General features: G+C 39.0%; 1 long non-coding RNA gene across 1 annotated transcript in view; it reads left to right on the top strand.

The window, feature by feature from the left end:
- The first annotated feature begins 5,428 nt into the window (after nt 1–5,428).
- LOC105533699 overlaps nt 5,429–10,834 on the top strand; it is a 14,113-nt gene continuing 8,707 nt past the window's right edge. The window contains exon 1 of the long non-coding RNA XR_001005153.1: nt 5,429–5,586. This is a non-coding gene — a long non-coding RNA (uncharacterized LOC105533699). The remainder of the gene's footprint in view (nt 5,587–10,834) is intronic.

Here is a 10,834-nt window from a genome sequence, read left to right as displayed (position 1 = left end):
TCCACTCATGGTGGAAGGTGAAAGGTAGCCTATGTGTGCAGGTGTCACAGGGTGAGAGAGGAAGCAAGGAGAGTGTGTGTGTCAGACTCTTTTTAACAGCCACCTCTTACAGGACCTAATAATATAGGAAGGACTCACCCCTGAAGGAAGGTATTGATCTATTTATGAGGGATCCACCTTCATGACCCAAACCCACCTCCTATTCGGCCCCCACCTACAATATTGGGGGATCATATTTTAATATCAGGTTTGGGGAGACAACCCAAACCGTAGCAATGCAGCTTTATATTTTTACATATAGCAGATGATGGTGATAATATCAATGACAGGAAAGACCTCAGTTGGGCATTCTTTAATAGGAGTTGATCACCATCTTGGCTTTAAAGAATTTTCATTAACTATGCTGTGTTTTCCCTTGACTGGCCAACTGAGAACTCAAACCATGTTGATTTTTGCTGGTAAGTATTTGAATTGTTAGTTGACAGTCAAGCCAGTAGCTCTTTGAAAAACCTTTCTTTGGGAAAACTACAAAAGCAAAAATATAAGTACCTACAAATGCAAAGAAAAATAATACTACCTGAAATCCTACTGTATATGGATAACCACTGTTAATACTTGATGAATGTACTTTCACTTAGTAATCTGTGCAATCACAATTTTACATAAATGCTGTCATACCATACATTCTGTCTTTCAACCTGCTTCCTCAACAGTATGTCACAAATATATTTGTCATTAAATGTGGGTCTACTTCATTATTTTGATGATAGCATTAAACCACTATTGAACTATACTATTTCATATAATTTCATTAGTAATTTTTACTATTGAAATTTTAAGTTGTTTCTAGTTTATACTCCCACCAACAGAACATGTGAATTAAAGTTTCCTCATACTTGAGGCAAAACAGAGTTTTGTCACCCTTTTACCATCTTTGCTATACTGTAAGCAAAAAATAAGTTTCCATTGCATTTCATTTTTGATGACTGTAATTGAATGTCTTTTCATTAGTGTCCTGGCCATTTGTATTTCATTGTGAATTACTTGCTTATGACTATTGCCTGTTCTTTTTATCCTTAGTGATTTATTTTTATATATTTTTAAATGTTAGACTGTTAATCTTTAATATATGTTGCAAATGTGCTTCTCAGTTTGCCATTTATCTTGGAATCTTCATGGTAGTGTATTTTCTTCTTAAGGTGTTTTTGTGTATTTTGTTGCTGTCTAATATTTTTGCCGTCTTATAAAAATAATCACACTTTTCAATCTTTGCTCTATGTTTTTGAACTTTATGGTCATGCTTAGAAGGATTTTACCTGTCTGAGGTTTACATGAACTTTCACTTGTATTTTCACCTGGAACTTTTATATGTGGTTCATATTTAAAAACATTTAATCCGTCTATGTGAGATACAGTTTTTTATATTATGATATTTATGCTCTTCCTCCAAGTCTTCATTTGGCTGGCTTTTTCTTTGTTCAGACCTCTGCATAAGTGTCACACCTCAGAAAGGCCACCTGTGGCCACCCCATCTTTATAAAATAGCCTCTCTCTAATCATTCTGTCTGAAGAAGGCGGCCAATCCCATTGTTCTGCATCCTCTTCCCTGTTAAACTTCTTAGCACTGCCTACCTCATCGTGTTTGTTTTCTTGTTTATCTTATCTCCCTTCTCCCACTAGAATGCAGAGTCGATGAAAGCGGGATTCTTCTTTCTTGTTCATTGCAGTATCCCAGAACCCAGAACAGATTCTGACACATAATAGTCATCTATAAATATTTAAGTCAATGGCTGAATATTTAGAAAATTATTGTGGCATTTTTTCAGAGTGTTAACTTCTGTTAAAGTGTTGTGTGAAAGACTTACATCCATTAGTAGCTCTGAAATTATGAATTAAAAAGAAGGCAATAGGCTGGGCGCAGTGGCTCATGCCTGTAATACCGGTATTTTGGGACATAGGAAGATCACTTGAGTCCAAAACCAGCCTGAGCAACATAGTGAGACCCTATCCCTATAAAAGTTTTAAAAACTAGCCAGGCATGGGTGGGGCATGCCTGTAGTCCCAGCTATTCAGGAGGCTGAGATGTGAGGACCACTTGAACACAGGAGGTTGAGGCTGCAGTGAGCCATGATTGTGCCACTGCACTCCAGCGTGGGCAGCAGAGCAAGATCTTGTCTCAAAAAAAAAGGCAGTAGGAGAATATAATTCAATATAAAATAAAACTTTGTGGAGTCATCTAATGCCAGGGACATAGGTGGACCACACCTAATGATGATAAAAATAAGATTATTAATGAAGCAGTCAACATCAGCCTTTTGATACTATGCTTTTATCAATGCAATCTCATTTGTGTAAATGAGATTATGCTGATAATAGTGATGGCTCTCACTTTGGAGCACTCACCTGAGGTCAGGAGTTCAAGACCAGCCTGGCCAGCATGGCAAAACCCTGTCTCTACTAAAAATACAAAAATTAGCTGGGTGTGGTGGTGCACACCTGTAATCCCAGCTACTCGGGAGACTGAGGCAGCAGAATCGCTTGAATCTGGGAGGCAGAGGTTGCAGTGAGCAGAGATCATGCCACTGTACTGCAGCCTGGGACAGAGCAAGACTCCATCTGAAAAAAAAAAAAAAAAAAGAAGCAAAATCTGAATTTCACTCATCTTAAGTATGAACTGGCCCTAGTAACTTGTTTCCAACTAATAGAATGCAACAGAAGTGATGCTATATGACTTCTAGGACTTAGTTAGAATAAGTAATACAGCTTCTAACTGGCTTTCTCTCAGGAAGGTTCTCTGTGGAACCAAGCTTCTGTGCTGTGTGAGAAAGCCCTGGCCATGGCAACCACCAAACATGTGAGTGAGGAAGCCTTCTAGATGATTCCAGCCTAACCACCATCTGGCTAGAACTGGATGAGAGACCTGAGGGAGAGCTGCCTAGCTGAGTCCAGTCAACCCCCAGAATTGTGAGAGAAGATAATATATGATTGTTATTTTATCTCACTAAGTTTGGGATGGTTTGTTACATAGCAGTTGATAACTAGACCAGAGACCTTTCCTAGAAACACTGAAGAACATGTGCCAGGATAGTCCTGGACATCTCCATGTTTGCTGTTTGCTTCTCTGCTGTGCCCATTGCATGTGCTTTCTCCAAACCCCCTATTAACCAGAGGTTCTTAGCTACCAGAAGTTTTCCTGTGTTAGGATCTTGACACTTTTGAGACTCTTCGAAGTTATGAGACATGATGGAATTACTATCAAAAACTTGGCAAGCACAGTTACATCAGCAAGTGTTACTTTGTCAAGTAAGAAGGGAAATAGTGCAGCATGGCACTTAACCCTGTGCTCTTTAAGCTTTTACAGAATGTCAGTGGGTCATTCAAGAGACTTGTTAGCCACATGCATGTCACTTTGCTGATATTCAGTATTGATTATTCTTATAGGAGTTGTATGTAATTGTTTTGAGCTTAAAACAAAGAAAATGACTAGTTTATGGTTCTAATCTTTTGGATTTTTTTTTTTTTTTTTTTTTTTTTTTTTTTTTGAGATGGTGTTTCACTTTTGTCGCCCAGGCTGGAGTGCAGTGGCACGATCTCGGCTCACTGCAACTTCCACTCCCGGGTTCAAGCGATTCTCCATCCTCAACCTCCCAAGTAGCTGGGATTACAGGCTCCTGCCACCACACCCAGCTAATTTTTGTATTTTTAGTAGAGAGAGGGTTTCACTGTGTTGGCCAGGCTGGTTTTGAACTCCTGACCTCAGGTGATCCATCCACCTCGGCCTCCCAAAGTGCTGGGATTATAGGTGTGAGCCACCACGCCTGGCCTTGGATGTTTTAAAGTAAAATTTTTCCCACTGCAAGATAATGGATATGTGTTGTAGGAACTTTTGGAAACACAAGTAAGGCACAAAGGAAAAAATACCTTCATATTTCTCCTTTTCCCATCTCCCCAGAGACTTTTTTCTCCTTATTTGTTGGCATATGTCTTTCCATACTCTTCAATGCATATATATTCACAGGATAACATTATATGTGGTATTTTAGAACCACATTGCTAACATTCCATTTATCATGTTTTGTATTTGCATAGTATTCCATTTCGTAGTTGTACCATAATATCTTTAGACAATGCTTGTGGTCAAATAATTTCCCCCAATATTTTACTGTTATAAAAAATGTTTCGATGAATATTTTGGTCTAAAGTTGATGGATCAAGGAATATAGGGGTCGTTATAAGTTAACAAATACAGTGTCAGTTCATGGTACTACTCTGCTGAAAATCCCCCATGGCTCCCATCTTACTCAGCCAAAGCTAAGGTCTTTACCATGATCTAAAATACCCTCAGCCGTCTGGAGTATGCATGTATACATTCACACAGACATGTACATGCCACTCACTCCTGCTTCTCTAGCTCATCTTCTCCTGCTCACCCCTGACTTGTTCCCCTGAAGCTATTCCTAGAACACACCAGGAAGCAAGCCCCTGTGTCAGGGCCTTGGCACTTGTTCTTCCTTCTGCCTATAACAATTCCTCCAAGTATCCACAGCCTTCGTCTTTCACTTCCTTTGTTGCTTTGGCTCAGATATCGCCTTATCTGAGCACCCTTCCTTAATTATACAATACAAAATAAGTTCATGAACCTGCCCTCACCCCTGTATTCCCTGTTTCCTTTACCTTGTTCTATTTTTCTATAACATTTATCTGACAAATCTTAGGTTTGTTTATTATCACTCTTCTTCCAGAATATAAGCACTGTGAAGTCAAGGACTTTGTTAGTTTTGATCACTGTTGTATCCGTGGGTTCTAAAACACTGCCTGGCACATAGTTGGCACTCAGTAAGCTAAGAAATAATGAGACTTAACATATTGGGATTGTCACAGGGAGGTAAGTATACTCCACTTTTTCAAGGGGAGTATAAAGGATATCATTTTTAGGTGGGAGATGTTGGACATAGGAGTTTGTGAACCAAGAGACAGAGATAGAAGGATGTTATTTGGAGATACGGAGGTTATAAGTTTCAGAAGATTAGAAGTTCCAGGGATGTTTTAAAGTAAAATTTTTCCCATTGCAAAATAATAGGTATCTGTGGTAGGAACTTGTAGAAATACAAGTAAAGCACTTTTTGCCTACTTGGAGTGAGTGGGACTGGAATTGGGGGGAGGGGGCATGGAGAGGCTGCTTTTTTTCATTTTGTGTCTTTCTGTAAGATTTGAATTTAGATCATCTACACCAATTACTTAAATAATAAGAGCATGTTTGGACTTCCAGTTTCTGGTGATGGCTGGTTATGAAAACTTGCAGAAACAAAATAATGGATTTTTTAAAGTGAAGGACTAAAAAAACATTGAGGAACTGCCAGGCCAGTTTTTGGATAAAAGTCTATAACCAGGGAGGGAAATGGAATATTGGAACAAAAAGCTGCCTGTGCTGAGACAGCAGTTGCTGATACCACAAACACTTGTCTGCTGTTTCTGTGGCCTTGCTGAGCCAAAAAAAAAAAAAACATGTTAAAGCACAGAGCCCACCCAAGACAGGGTGTTTGCAGGAGACCCTACCAACAGGAATCGGATAACAAGGAGCTAAAGGTAGGGAGGAGTCAGAGCTGAACCAGTACCCTCTTCCCAGCAGTTATAATGAACTGTGGCTACCTTGGTGCTCTTGGAGCAGGGAGGAAAAGAAATAGAAAATACAATTTCCCTGGAAGGCCTGTGCATATCTGCTTTCCTGAAGATTAGCTTCTCAACTATACATAGCTGATTGGGCCAAGGATTCTCAAAATCTGAATTTGGCAGAAGCACAGCAAGATCTCTCTGGAAGAGGGCTCATCTCAAACGTCAGGAGACTCCTGTTAAATACTTATTCAAGAATAATGTGTGGCAAGCAATAAAGATTACAAGTTATGCAAGCAACTTGAATATAAATGAGAGTAGAAAATCACAGAAGCCCAGCTTCTTCCACTTAGCATAATCATTTGAGTTGTCCATGTTGTCATGTGTATCAGCAGCTTGGTCCTTTTAATTGCTGAGTGGCAATCCATAGTTTACTCATCCATTTACTAGTGGAAGATTTGTGTTGGTTCCAGTTTTTAGTGACAGTGGTTAAGCTGCTGTTAACATTCACCTAGAAGTAGTTTTTGTTTTGTTTTGTTTTGTTTTTGAGACAGAGTCTTGCTCTGTCGCCAGGCTGGAGTGCAGTGGCCCGATCTCGGCTCACTGCAACCTCCACCTCCCAGGTTCAAGTGATTCTTCTGCCTCAGCCTCCCAAGTAGCTGGGATTACAGGTGCGTGCCACCACGCCCAGCTAATTTTTGTATTTTTAATAGAGACTAGGTTTCACCATGTTGGTGAAGGCCAGGATGGTCTCAATCTCGTGACCTCGTGAGCTGCCTGCCTCAGCCTCCCAAAGTGCTGGGATTACAATAGGCGTGAGCCACTACGTCCGGCCTCACCTAGAAGTTTTTATGTGAATCAAAGATTTTGTTTCTCTTGAGTTCCTAGGAATGGGATTGCTGGTTATATGATAAATACGTATATTTACTTAGTAGGAAATTGCCAAACAGGTTTTCAAAGTGGTGGTGCCATTTTGCATTCCCACCAACAATGTATGAAAATTCCAGGTGATTGACATCCTCACCAGAATTTGGTATTGTCTGTGGTTTTGATGTTTTTGCTATTTTGTTGTTTTGACATGGCTATACGGTGCATTTCATTGTGTTTTTCATTTTTATTCTCCCAGTGCAAATGATGTTGTGTATTTTTTCATATTCTCCTTTGCTATAGATACATTTTCTTTAGGAAGTGTCTGTTCAACCCTTTGGCACATTTTTCAAAAACTGGATTTTGTTTTCTTACTGAAACTTGAGAATTCTTTATATATTCTTGATACAAATCCTTTATCAAAAATATGGTTTTGGCCAGGTGTGGTGGCTCATGCTTGTAATCCCAGCACTTTGGGAGGCCGAGGTGGGCAAATCACTTGAGCCCAGGAGTTCAAGACAAGCCTGGCCAGCATGGCGAAACCCCATCTCTACAAAAAATACAAAAAATTAGCCAGGCGTGGTGGCACACGCCTTTTAGTCCCAGCTACCTGGGAGGTTGAGACTGTAGTAAGCCATGATTGTGCTGCTGTACTTCAGCCTGGGAGATAGAGTGAGACCCTGTCTTTTTTTATTTATATATATATATTTATATTTATATTTATATATGTATATTTATATATGTATATTTATATATATAAATATAAACCTATATATGACATACGTATATATATGACTTGCAAATATTTTCTATTTTCTATTTTCTCCCAGTCTGTGGCTTGTTTTGTTTTCTTAGCAATGTCTTTTGAAGAGCAGACATTTAAAATTTTGATGGAAGTTCAATTTATTGGGTTTTTTTATTTTTAGAATTGTGCTTTTGGTGTCAAATCTAAGAAATCTTTGGCAAACCCAAAGTTACAAAGATCTGTTTTCTGGAAGAGAGGTGAGCAAACTTTTTTTGTAAAGGGCCAAACAGAAAATATTTTAGGCTTTACAGGTCATAGTCTCTGTTGTAGAATGAAAGCAGCCATAAAATACATAAATGAATAGTTGTTCAGTAAAACTTTATTTACAAAAACAGATAAAGATTTGGCCCATGAGCCTTAGTTTGCTAACTCCTGTTCTAGAAGATTTAGGTATTACAGTTAGGGTATGATCCATTTCTAGTTAATTTTTTAATGTGGTGCAAGCAATGGGTGGAGAGTTTTGTTTTGGGTATGTATATATACTTATTCTAGAATTACTTGTTTAAAAAACTACTCTTCACTGTATTATCTTTACAGCTTGTTTTAAATCAGTTATTCGTGTGTGGATTTATTTCTGAATTTTCTGCATCTGTGTCTGCCCCTTCTTTATGACTATACTGTCTTGATTATTGTGGCTTTGTAGTAAGTTTCGAAATTGGGTAGTGTGAGTCCTCCAGCTTTATTTTTTTTTCCTCAAATGTTTTAGTTTTTATAGCTCCTTTGCCCCTCCATATAAATTTTGGAATCAGCCTGTTAATTACTACCAGACTTCCTACTGGGATTTTGATTGGGATTGCATTTAACCTATAGATCAATTTTGACATCTTAACAATATTGAGTCCTGTTGCCAGTGAATACAGTATATCTCACCATTTATTTCAGTTGTTTTTTGGGGGTTTGTTGTTGTTGTTGTTTTGAGACAGAGTCTCGCTCTGTCGCCCAGGCTGGAGTGCAATGGTACGACCTTGGCTCACTGCAACATCCACCTCCTGGGTTCAAGTGATTCTCCTGCCTCAGCCTCCTGAGTAGCTGGGATTACAGACACATGCCACCACACCCAGATAATTTTTGTATTTTTAGTCGAGACAGGGTTTCACCATGTTGGTCAGGCTGGTCTCGAACTCCTGACCTCGTGATCCACCCGCCTCAGCTTCCCAAAGTGCTGAGATTACAGGTGTGAGCCACCACGCCCAGCCTATTTCAGTATTTTAAAGTTTCTTTCATCAGTGTTTTATGGTTTTCAATATACGGATCTTTTACATAATTCGATAGGTTTATACTTGAGTATTCGTAATTTTTAGTGCTGTTGTAAATAATACTGTTTTAAAGTTTTTAATATTCAGTTCACTGCTATTATATGAAAACAATTGATTTTTCTATATTTCCTTTTGTATCCTGTGATCTTCCTAAACTCACTTGTTCTAGTAGCTTTTTTTAAAGTAGATTCTCTGAAATTTTCTGCATAGACAATTATGTTATCCACAGATAGAAACTGTTTATTCCTTTCTAATCTCTTTACCTTTTATTTTCTTATTTTCTCTTTTTATTGTTTGCTCCTCCTTCCCTTCATGTGTCACTTTCCGCATCTGTCCCTTTTCTCCCCTTCCCTTTCTCACTTCTCCCTTATTACATTAGCAAATACGAATAGATCTCACTACTAACAGCCGAGAACCTTGCTTGTTCTTGAACTTAAAGGGAAAGCATTCAGTCTTTTGCTAAGAGGATTTGTTATGACTGGATATTGAATTTTGGCTAATGTTTTTTTTTCCCCCATCAGATGAAATGATCATATGATTTTTCTTTTTCTAATCAGCTGATAGGATGACTTCCTTGATTAATTTTTGAATGTTGACCCAACTTTTTATATATTTATGGATTCAATTTGCTAACATTTTGTTGAAGATTTTTTACATTTATGTCTGTGAAGGACATGGTCTGTTGTTTTCTTGCAGTATCTTTGGTTTTGGTGTCAGGGTAATGGAGGGCTCATTAAGAAAGTTGGGAAGTGTTCTCTCCTCTTTCATTTTCTGAAAGAGTTTGTGTAGAATGCTATAAAGTTTCCTCTATAATCTGTTGTACTGCTTTAGCTGCATCTCTCAAATTTAGATTTGTTAGTTGAAAAGAAGACATGTAGGAATGTGGGGTCATCTGTATTGGGAGTGTAAATGGTATGGTTTCGGTCTGTGACCCCACCCAAATCTCACCTTGAATTGTAATAATCCCCACATGTCATGAGAGGGACCCGGTGGGAGGTAATTCATTCATGGGGGCGAGTCTTTCCCATGCTATTCTCGTGTTAGTGAATAAGTCTCATGAGATCTGATGGTTTTATAAAGTGGAGTTCTCCTGTAGATGCCCTCTTGCCTGCTACCATGTAAAATGTGACTTTGCTTCTCCTTGCCTTCTGCCATTGATTGTGAGGCCTCCCCAACCATTTGGAACTGTGAATCCATTTAGCCTCTTTCCTTTATAAATTACCCAGTCTTGGGTATGTCTTTATTAGCAGTGTGAGAACAGATTAATACAGTAACATACATCACAATAGATATGAGCCAACTACTTGTGCCTTGAGGTGGGCAGATTTCCTGAGTGAATGTAAACAGTTCTTGCAAATCAGACTGAAGAATCTGAAAAGAACCATCTGACCATGACCAGAAGGCTAGCCCCAGTATTTGTTTCCACTCCTAGTAAGCTGTGCTAAAATGTTTTCAGCAGGAAGTATTTTGTTGACTTTGGGTTCGGTTCCAAGTTTTAAAAGTCTGAAGGTTGGGGCTAACAAACATGAGGAAGCTTGGAATGTGAGAAGGGACCTGTACAAGAAAATCAACCATCTAAGTTATTTAAAGTAACAGCTGTTAATTTTTATCAGTGAGGTCAGGTCGTAGATAAAAACAGTCCAATGCCTGTAATCCCAACACTTCGGGAGGCCGAGGCAGGCAGATAACCTTAGGTCAGAGTTCGAGACCAGCCTGGGCAACATGGAGAAACCCCATCTCTACCAAAAATATAAAAATCAGCTGGGCGTGGTGGCACGCACCTGTAATCCCAGCTACTCGGGAGGCTGAGGCAGGAGAATCACTTGAACCTGGAGGCGAAGGTTGCAGTGAGCCGAGATCATGCTAGTGCACTCCAGCCTGGGTGACAGAGCAAGACTCTGTCTCAAAAAAAAAAAAAAAAAAAAAATCCAGCCATAATTGATTTAGATTTATAGAGTAGGAGCTACAGACTGAGAAGAACAAACGAGAATTTGCCTTTTTTACATGGCGTAGAAGGATCATGGGAGAATGAAATTATAACAGTGTGAACATGTAAACATAATCTGCGAAGCCTTTGGGTGCTTGCTAGGGGCACCACAGTACAATAACATAAGGTAATCTATAGATTCAATGCCATCCCCATTAAGCTACCAATGACTTTCTTCACAGAATTGGAAAAAAATGCTTTAAAGTTCATATGGAACCAAAAAAGACCCCGCATTGCCAAGACAATCCTAAGTCAAAAGAACAAAGCTGGAGGCATCACGCTACCTGACTTTATACTGCAAGGCTACAG

The sequence above is a fragment of the Mandrillus leucophaeus genome, unplaced genomic scaffold, assembly GCF_000951045.1.
Source record: "Mandrillus leucophaeus isolate KB7577 unplaced genomic scaffold, Mleu.le_1.0 Scaffold128, whole genome shotgun sequence".
Classification (NCBI taxonomy): Eukaryota; Metazoa; Chordata; class Mammalia; order Primates; family Cercopithecidae; genus Mandrillus; species Mandrillus leucophaeus.
This window is presented reverse-complemented; position numbering and strand designations above follow the sequence as displayed.